The sequence below is a fragment of the Jaculus jaculus genome, chromosome 9, assembly GCF_020740685.1.
Source record: "Jaculus jaculus isolate mJacJac1 chromosome 9, mJacJac1.mat.Y.cur, whole genome shotgun sequence".
Taxonomy (NCBI): Eukaryota; Metazoa; Chordata; class Mammalia; order Rodentia; family Dipodidae; genus Jaculus; species Jaculus jaculus.
In genome coordinates this window covers 11,007,639-11,017,432 of record NC_059110.1, presented here as the reverse complement: position 1 = coordinate 11,017,432, position 9,794 = coordinate 11,007,639, and the positions used below count along the sequence as shown (strand labels likewise).

Here is a 9,794-nt window from a genome sequence, read left to right as displayed (position 1 = left end):
GATTCCACAAAGGGAACGATCGATCACGTGTGTTCCTTTAGGAAGCCCCTGCCTACCTCCCCACGGGCCTCAAGCCCTGCTGCCCGCTGTCCTCTGCAGGACTTGGCTAACGCCTTACCTGTTTACTTGCTGTAATTAGCTGGTACCAATCCCAGTACATTCCTAGGACTGAGGAAAGCTTGATTTCACAGGTGCAGTGTCTCCTAAGAGGCTTAGAATTCAGGAGTGTTGAGGTCTGGTCTTGGATCATGGAACGAATGACCTGTGAAACTGGGCTAAAGGGCACCTGAGGGGCAGTGAGCTATACTCATGTAACTGCCAAGTAACTACCTTGCCACATAACCTCTGTGTTTGCATCATTTAATACTGAGCCTCATTAAAATAACGGATGATCACATCTTGTTCTTCTGAAGTTGTCCCAAAGTAGTTAAAATCAAGAATGTTCACTTTGGGAGCTCCAGCATACAGAAAACTTACTTAGGACTTTACATGTTGATCTGTCACTAAACCCACTTCTCAGAGTCAATGTCAAAGACACACTGTGAAAAAGCACAGAATTACTTCTGGATGAGGTTATTCATGTTGGCATCATTTGCGACGACAAGAGAAAGAATCTAGATCAAACGCCCTCAGCAGGCGGCTGATTCAGCCATACAAAGGAATTCGATGCAGTGTAAATATGAAGGATAACAATCTCTATGTACCAATGTGACACAATCTTCAGGGGTATTTTGCTTAGAGAAGAAAGAAAAGTGCAGAAAAGTATATACACAAGGGTAAGATGATATTTAGGGATAAGGTATGTGAAATTCACACATGAGCTTAATTAGTGCTGTGCAAAGTAATAGTAGAATGGGGCATAAAAAAGCCAGTACAGTTCAGTACAGGGGTTAGGAAGATGGCTCAGCAGGTAAGAACCTTTGCGGTACAAGCATGGGGGCCTGAGTCAGATCCCCAACATTTGCATGCAAAGCTGAGCGTGTCAACACCTGCCTGTAACCCCAATCCTAGGCATGGGTTGCGGAGACAGGAGTATTGCTGAGGCTAGAAGTCTAACAAAAGGTGGTGGGAAGGGGCTGGCAGTTCCAGGATTAGTGAGAGGCTCCTTCTCAACCAGGAAAAATCGACCGTAGAGAACACCTGATGTCCTTCCATGACCTCCACTTATGTGTGCCTGGGGCATGAGCATCTGGACAGATGTGCACGCACTTGCACATCACGCCATCTACGCTGCACACATACAGCCCACCCACCAAAACACAAGCTATTACAATTAAACTGCTTATGAGATCAGTTACATCATGAAATAGCGGAGGCTGGGATTGAAGTGACTTGTGTCTGAAAATAAAGTTATGATTCTTTGAGGCTTAAAATAGCTTTGTTGAAATATAATTAACATACAATAAACAGCCCATATTTCAAGGCATGATTTGACAAGCTCTGGCTAAGGAATACACCCATGAAAACATCTCTATAATCAAGATAATAACGTATTCATCAACACAAACTTTTCTCTTGTTCCTTTGTGTTTCCTCCCTTCTGCTCTTCCCTCTACCCCCACCTTTCCTCTCTGCCATCTCTGTGCAACCATTGCTTTGCTTTTGGTCAGTAAAAATTAGTCTGCCTTTTCTTTGCATTTACATGGAATTCTACCTTATATAATCTCTGCTGTTGTTGGGTTAATTTCACTCAGCAGAGTTTCTTCAGGGATCATTCATATTATCATATTAATAGTTCATCAAGGCTCATTCATATTATCATGTTAATAGTTCATTTCTTTTTATTGCAGAGTAGTATTCCACTGTGTAGATGAACCAAACTGTTTATCCATCATTTTATTCTTCTGCTGCACCCCCACATGTTGACCATTGTACATATAGCTGCTGTGACTGCTCATGTATAATTTTTGTATACACATATGATGTCATTTCTCTGGCACAAATACCACTGATTTTTTTTTTTCATGTTGGGAAATGCTATATATAATTTTATTCTTTAACTCTAAGGACAATGGTGTATGAGAATTTCAGTTCCTCTTCATCCTGCCAACACGTGGAAGGCCAGTCAGCTTAATTTTAGTCACTCATGTGGGCTTGTAGCATTATCTCCTTGTGGCTCTAATTTGCATTTCCCAGGTAAGTAATACTGGCCTTATTTTCTTCTTTGGCAAAATATCTTTGACAGTGCTTTGATTGTGGTGTAATGGGATTGTGTAACTTCTTAATACTGAGGTACAAGAACTTTTCCTATAGTCTTTTCTGTACATCTTCATGCATACATGTCCACATGGGCTTGGGTAAACTGTGCAGGTGTGTCTGCACATGCACATGCATGGGAAGGTCAGAGGTTGAAGGTGGGCATGTCTGTCATTGCCCTGCACTGTATCTGTTGAGACAAGGTCATTCATTTAACCCAGTGCCTACCCATGGGGCCAGTCTAGCTAGCCAGCTTGCACAAGGGATCCCCTGGGTACCCCTCCCCAGTGCTGGGATCACAGGTAGGCTGCCACACCTGCCCAGCTAGGGTGCTGGGGCCCTGAATTGTGTGGTAGGTGCATTAAACACTGAACCATCACCCCTGTCTTTATTTAAAAATGAATTTATTGAGAATTTCTATTGGAAATTTTAATGTGTGAACATATTGCAAATTGGTCATATTCCCATTGGGTTATCCCTTTATGTTTGCTCTCTCCTGTCCCCATTCCACTGAAGACCTCTCTCAGTGGTGTTATATAATTCTTTTTTAAAAATTATTTTATTTATTTACGAAAAGAGAGAGAGAGAAAGAGAGAGAGAGAGAGAGAGAGAGAGAGAGAGAGAATGGGCATGTCAGGGCCTCCAGCCACTGCAAACAAGCTCCAGACCCATGCACCACCATGTGCATCTAGCTTATGTGGGTACTGAAGACTCGAGCCTGGGTCCATAGGCTTTTCAGGCAAGTCTCTTAATCACTGAGCCATTTCTCCACCCCATATTCTCTTTCTTAAAGCATAGAACAATAACCCCCCTTGTTATATAGGCTAAGGATGGTTTACTTGCCCTCCTGGGCTTCGGTCTTCCTCAGCTAGAACTCCAGCTCTTCGCTCCATCACAGAGCCATCTGCTCTGCCACTCTGGCCAGGTGTCCATGCCACGCAGTTGAGAATCTCGCCCTGCTGGAACTGCTCCTCCACAAGAGAGCTGATGTTGGCATTCTTGCTCTTTCTATCATATTTCTTTTCAATTTTCATTGGTTGCTTTGGTAAAAATCTCTTCTTCCTCAGGAGTCAGCTTGGATCACTCCTTGTGGGGCCCCTTCCTGTGGGACTTGTACCCCTGTTGGTGGGGTGTACTGTCAATGAGCATAGTTCAGCTCGCCACCAGGGTCTTGGTATGGACTAGCTCATTATTGGGTGCATTGGAGACAACATCAATGAGCCTTGTTTTGCCTGCACAACATTCTGAGCCCCAGGAGAAGTTCCCAGTATCCAATCTCAGACCCTGATACTTCTAAGCACATGTTCAAACACAGACTGAGTATTTGAGGCGTGGGGTAGTGTTGGCAGCAGAACTTCCCAGCTCATACTTCCACTTCCTGGGGCAGGGTTTTCTCTTTGTGCCAGTTGTCCCAAGAAATGCCCATTTTGACGTAATACTTTTTCTAGATTTATGATATGAACATTTTTCTCTTAACACACACATATATATACATATATATACACATATATATACTATATATATATGCATATATATACATATATATGTGAGTGTGTATATATATATATGCATATATATATATATATATATATACATATATATATAGTTTTTAAATTTATTTATTTATTTGACAGAGAGAGAGAGACAAGGAGAGAGAGAGAATGGATGAGTCAGGGCTTCCAACCACTACAGATGAACTTCAGATGTATGCACCACCTTGTGCATCTGGCTTACATGGGTCCTGGGGAATCGAACCAGGCTTTGCAGGCAAATTCATTAATCACTAAGCCATCTTTACAGCCATTTTTATAACAAGGTAGTTACAATTCCCAGTTTTCTTTGTTCCTTTCTGTGGCTCTGTATTTCAATCTTCTATAATTATTCTTCTGCCTGAAGACTGTCTTTAACACTTTTTATAGTACATTTATTTGGAGATGAATTCAAAATTCAACTTATTTTTTTGAATGCTTATTTTTCTTTGCTTTTTTCGAAGAAAGTTTTATAGCTGGATATAATCTTCTGGGTTGGTAGCCTCAACTTCACTCCAGACTAGAAACACACACTCTCCCTTTCGTTTTGTATGTGCAACGTTGTGTATGTTTGTTTCTTCAACTAGACCTGCTTTCTCCTTGGTTTTGTGCATTTTGGTTGTAATGTGCCCTGGCATAGGTTGCGACTCTTCTTGTTGGGGTCTGTTGTGCTTCCAGAAGCTAGAGGGTCATCTGGAATGTTTTCCAACCGTTGTTCCTGGATCTCCATCTTCTGTCTTTGGAGGAGGGCTTTAATTCTTCCACGCATTTGTCTGCTTGCAGTTGTTCCACACTGGCTGAGACTCTTCACAGTCATTGAAATGTTTTCTCTGTGTGTTTCACTTTCTATGGCTTCTATAATTATGCCTTCATGATCACTAATCTTTTCTTCTACAAATTAGACTTTAGAATTATATATATATATATATATATATATATATATATATATATATATATATATATGTATGTATATATGAGAGGAGAGAGAGAATGGGCACATGAGGGCCTCTTGCCACTGCAAGCAAGGATGCACACACCACTTTGTGCATCTGGGTTTATGTGGGCAACTGGGGAATTGAACCCCGGCCATCAGGCTTTGCCAGCAAATGCCTTTACCTGCTGAGGCATCTCTCCAGCTCCCCATCTGGTATATTTTTAAACATCAAATTTTGTTACTGTTAGTCCTAATTGTTCAGTCTATGTTGGTATTATGTCTTGTCTATCTCCCATTAACTTTTTCAACCTATGGTAGAACAAAATTAAGCTATCACCTTTTAAAGTTCTAGGCTGCTAATTTTAACATACTTACAGTTTTTACATCAGTTTTAAGTGCATTCTTTCTCTCTGACAAGATTTGCCTTTCCCACTCCTTGGCATGCCTGGTTGCTTTTTATTAGATGCCAGAAATTGTGACCTTTTTTCTTCTTTGTATGCTTGATATTATTTCATTCATATCACTATTATGGAATTTTATTCTGGAATGCAGTTAAGTTACATGGAAATAGTTTGATCCTTTAGGGCCTAGATTTTAAGATTGCTGGGCAGAGCCAGAGAAGTGTTTAATTTAGAACTAATGATTCTTGGATAGAAGTTGAGGCAAGATCTTTCTGGGTACCTGAATGCTCTGTGAAGTTTGAAGTTCTGCAGACTGACTGTGAGGCATCCCTGTGTGTATTCGGAGCACAGTTTCCTCTAACCCCTGGCAGCAGCTTCCCCAGACCTTAAGTAATATTTCACACACCTGGAAGAGTGCCCGCTGAGGGTCACCAGAGCTTGCTCTATGTAGCCATCTCCCCTGACACACTGTGTTACAACTTCCAGCCACGCTGTTTTTCCTGGGTTCACAGGTCCTGTTCATCAGCTCATGGACTATATCAGATATTGCCCAGGTTTCTCCCATTAGACAGCAGTGTGGTCACTCACTGGACCCTTGTTTTCCATCTCTGAGGGATCAACACCCTTTCAATGTCTGATATCCAGTATCTTGATTTGAAAAACAATTTTATTAGCACATAAAGAATCATGTTTTATTATCATACTTTCAAATAATTTTGTTCCAGTATCTTGAAAAGCACTGGTTGATATATGATTCCTGTTGTTTTGTTGTTTCAAAAGGAGGATAAAAAAGAAGGGTAAATCCATTCTATTTCTCTTGCTTTTACTGATGTAAAATTCCTCTGTTATGGTACTTACTTAATAAAATAACTAAATCTAAAAGAGAAAGACAGGAGTTTCTAAAAGTTAATAATTTATTTTGATTAGGCAGCATAATTTTACAACAAGTTAAGATCATATCAACACAAAAATAATTATTGCAAGTCACCTACAACATGTACACAGTTGTGCTTTTAAAGGTTACATATAAATGCAAGAAAATCTTAGTTTTTATTTAGAAATATAATTGTTAATGGTTATTATATATGCTGTTTTAGTCTAATCATTTTCTAACAATATACATTAAAATTATATTAATATGATCAGTCATCAAAGTTTTCAGCATAAAAGAAAAATCTAAAAAAGAACTAAATTTCTGTAATATTTTATTAGACATGGAAATCAAAATAAAATATCTCAAGATTTCTTCTTTCAAAAATACCTTTTTGTCTTTCTTTGCCTAATAAAGAGGCCTAGAGGAAATGACAATTGGGTAAGAATTAAGATTCCAAGGCTCAGACTTTGGATTTCAGATTCTCTTCACAGGAAGGATGATACTGCGTCAAGGTTGGAACTGCTTATTATGTAAAAGAAAAAACACTCTGTATCTAGTCAAGGGCCTGGTGACAGAGATCTGAGACCTCCCACTGGCCAAAGATGAAATCATTTGAGCATCAAGATTAATGAATCCATGTTTGAAGAGCTACCTTCATAAAACTTACCACTTCATATTGGAGAGGAAAAATAAAGCCATAAATACAAAGGCCTTAATATTCCAGAAACATTTATTAAACTGTACAGAACTGTACACAATGGCAAACACAGAGTAAGATATTCTTTAAAGAAATAATTCAACTAACTCTTTTACCTTCCTTTGGTTTTTGTAGAAAAGGTGGTTTCTAACTGATGATCCTCCTGCCTCAGCCTCCCAAATGCCAGGATTACAGAAGTGTGACAATACTGATCCCAGGTAACTTTTTTTTTCCTGGACTGGGACTGTGTATGTGGTGTATACTTGCACCTGTGTGTATGCAGATACATGTACCCCGTGTGCATGCGTGTGGAGGCAGGAGGAGAATTTCTTTCTTTTTTGGTTTTTCAAGGTAGGGTCTCACTCTAGCCCAGGCTGACCTGAAATTCACTATGGAGTCTCAGGGTGGCCTCAAACTCTTAGCAATCCTCCTACCTCTGCCTCCTGAGTGCTGGGATTAAGGTGTGCACCACCACGTCCGGTTTAGAGGGGGATTTCTTTAGATGCTCTGCTCTGTAGTCTTCAACATACTCTCTTGAGATGGAGTCTCTCACTGATCCTGGAGCTTGCTGTTTTCCAGCTACATGGTTGGTCAGTGAGCCCCAGCAGCTCTCCTGCCTCTGCTCCCCTCGTCACTGGGGTAAAAAGGCTTGCCTGGCTGCACTCAGCTGTGTCCATCTGTGCTAGGATTGAATTCAGGCCCTCACACTTCCACAACAACGGTCCTCACTTGCTGGCCCATTTCTCTAGTCCCTTCAGCTAACTCACTATCTTTCTAAAACCAGAAAGGATATATGAGAATTAGGATTATGCTGCCTTTTATGAAAGTCATAAATGTAAATGTGGACAGAGTAAAACTAGATGGAAGTTTTATGTGCTTATTCTTATATTAATGCCACACTTAAAGTTCCATCAATGAAGAAGGACAAAGTAACTGTGACCAAGAAGCATGAAAATGCAACCTAAGAATGTGTTTTCTGTCTTTGTGCCAAAGTAATCATTGATGGATACTTGTGATAGAGATCTCTATTTCTTCAGCACTCTAGTGACTGAGAGAAGTGTGTGTGGTCACATCACAGAATCTTACATGGACATCTTAGGCAAATTTTTGTCCTCTATGTGCTCTGAGATAGTGGTAACCCCAGCCAAGGTTGGTAACCAAGAAATATGTAAGATAAAAGAGTTAAGTATAGAAATGTTCTTTGAATATAAGTCAATTATATTTTTGGGAAATTATTACAGTACTCAGTAATGTTCCTTAGAAAATTTAAAAATCGTATGTGAAAAATAAAAAGGTAAACATTTACCAAGGGCTAGCAGGTACAACGTATCAAACATAAACGTTTTCTAGAAACTTCCTTGAGATGAGACATATGTACTGTTTTCAATGCAGAAATTTTAGAAGGCCAACTAAGGACTGGCCATGTGACTGACTTGGGGAAGCGATTAAACTTTACTGCCCCTCAATGGCTCGTACAACACAGGGTTACTCAGATGACCCAATGAGCCAGTGCATATGAATTAATAAGACCGTCATATGTAAGTATGTTATCTAGGATTCTTACTTCAATTTAGGTTTTACATAATCCTCAGGACTTGAGGCTGTATCTGGGTGATAGAATACATTACCCATTCACACCATAAGGTATATAGTATTTGAAGCAGCTACTGTCTTGTTGTTGAAACAAAAGCCACAACTAGAAGCAGCTGACTGGAAGGGGACGGTGCATTTCCAGCCTACAGTTTTGACAGGAAGCTTCATCGTGGCAGGGAAAGTGAGGGATGAGCGAACAGCCAGGTGTCACATCTTATGGAAGAAAGCAGCAGGAGCTTGCTCACTCGCTGGCACTGGTAAGTGGAGCCAGGCTATAAAATTCCGGTTCCATGCCCAGTGACACTCCTCCTCCAGCAAAGCCACACCCTCCCCCCAAATTCAAGACTCCAGCAGCTAGGGATTCAGTATGAGGTTTAATCACAAACACGTGAGGTCACTGGGGAAATTTCACAGTGTTGGATAGGACAAACTGAGTCTCTGTGGGTAAGCAGAATGCCAATCAAGAAGGAAAGGGTGGGAGAAGAGTCGCTGGAGGAAGCAGAGTTAAACAAGGGTGCTGATAAGGGACGTGGTGGTTTTGTGTTAAAGACAAAAAGGGGGCTGGAGAGATGGCTTAGCTGTAACGCACTTACCTGTGAAGCCTAAGGACCCCGATTCGAGGCTCAGTTCCCCAGGTCCCATGTTAGCCAGATGCACAAGGGGGCGCACGCGTCTGGAGTTCGTTTGCAGTGGCTGGAGGCCCTGGCGCACCCATTCACTCTCTCTCTCTCTCTATCTGCCTCTCTCTCTGTGTCTCTCAAATAAATAAATAAAAATAAACAAAAAAATGACAAAAATGGCTCCCTGCCTCATGTTTCTGATGGTCATGCTCATCAGATTGTTTGTTTTTTTTTTTTAAGATTTTTATTTTTATTTATGAGAGAGTGAGAGAGAGAATGGGTGCGCCAGGGCCTCTAGCCACTGCAAGCGAACTCCAGAAGCATGCACAACCATGTGCATCTGGGTTACGTGGGACCTGGAGAACAGAACTTGGGTCTTTAGGCTTCTCAGGCAAGCACCTTAGCCACTAAGCCCTCTCTCCAGCCCTCATCAGGTTTTTGTGAGGCACTGCTGAGTGAAGGTACCATCAGCGAGCAGGAGAAACAGCTCATGCTTTCGCCCAGACCACTGCTTCGATCACGGGAATGCAGAAGACCGCCTTCCATCGCACTCTTCAGTGGGTCTCCCAGTTCCTTGTGTTTCAAAATGACTCATCTGTACACCTCCGTGTTCTGAGAAAGATGACATCTGTAGTCATTCATTTCCTGCATGTTCTCCTCACCCTTATTTGTTACTTACATTTCATTCCTTGAGGCTTTCGTCTTGAATAATTGCTGTCCTGGGACTCCCTCTTGCAAGGACTACTAAAACACAGAGGGTATCACTAAGGTTAGTGTTGATCCTAATAGAAGTGTTACTAGCTATTGTGAATATGGCTTCATGGAACAGAAATGAAGCAGGGATCCGTGCGTGGAGGAAAGAGCAGATGGTAGATCCTCGAGCTGTGCGCCTCCTGTCTTATTTCAGTGCCTGATGACCTGCCATCAAAAACCTATGAGGGAGGATGGAAA

General features: G+C 41.2%; 1 pseudogene; it reads right to left on the bottom strand.

Annotated features, from left to right (window-relative positions):
* Nucleotides 1–3,030: 3,030 nt before the first annotated feature.
* LOC101609914 lies at nt 3,031–3,621 on the bottom strand (annotated as a pseudogene).
* Between the last annotated feature and the right edge of the window lie 6,173 nt (nt 3,622–9,794).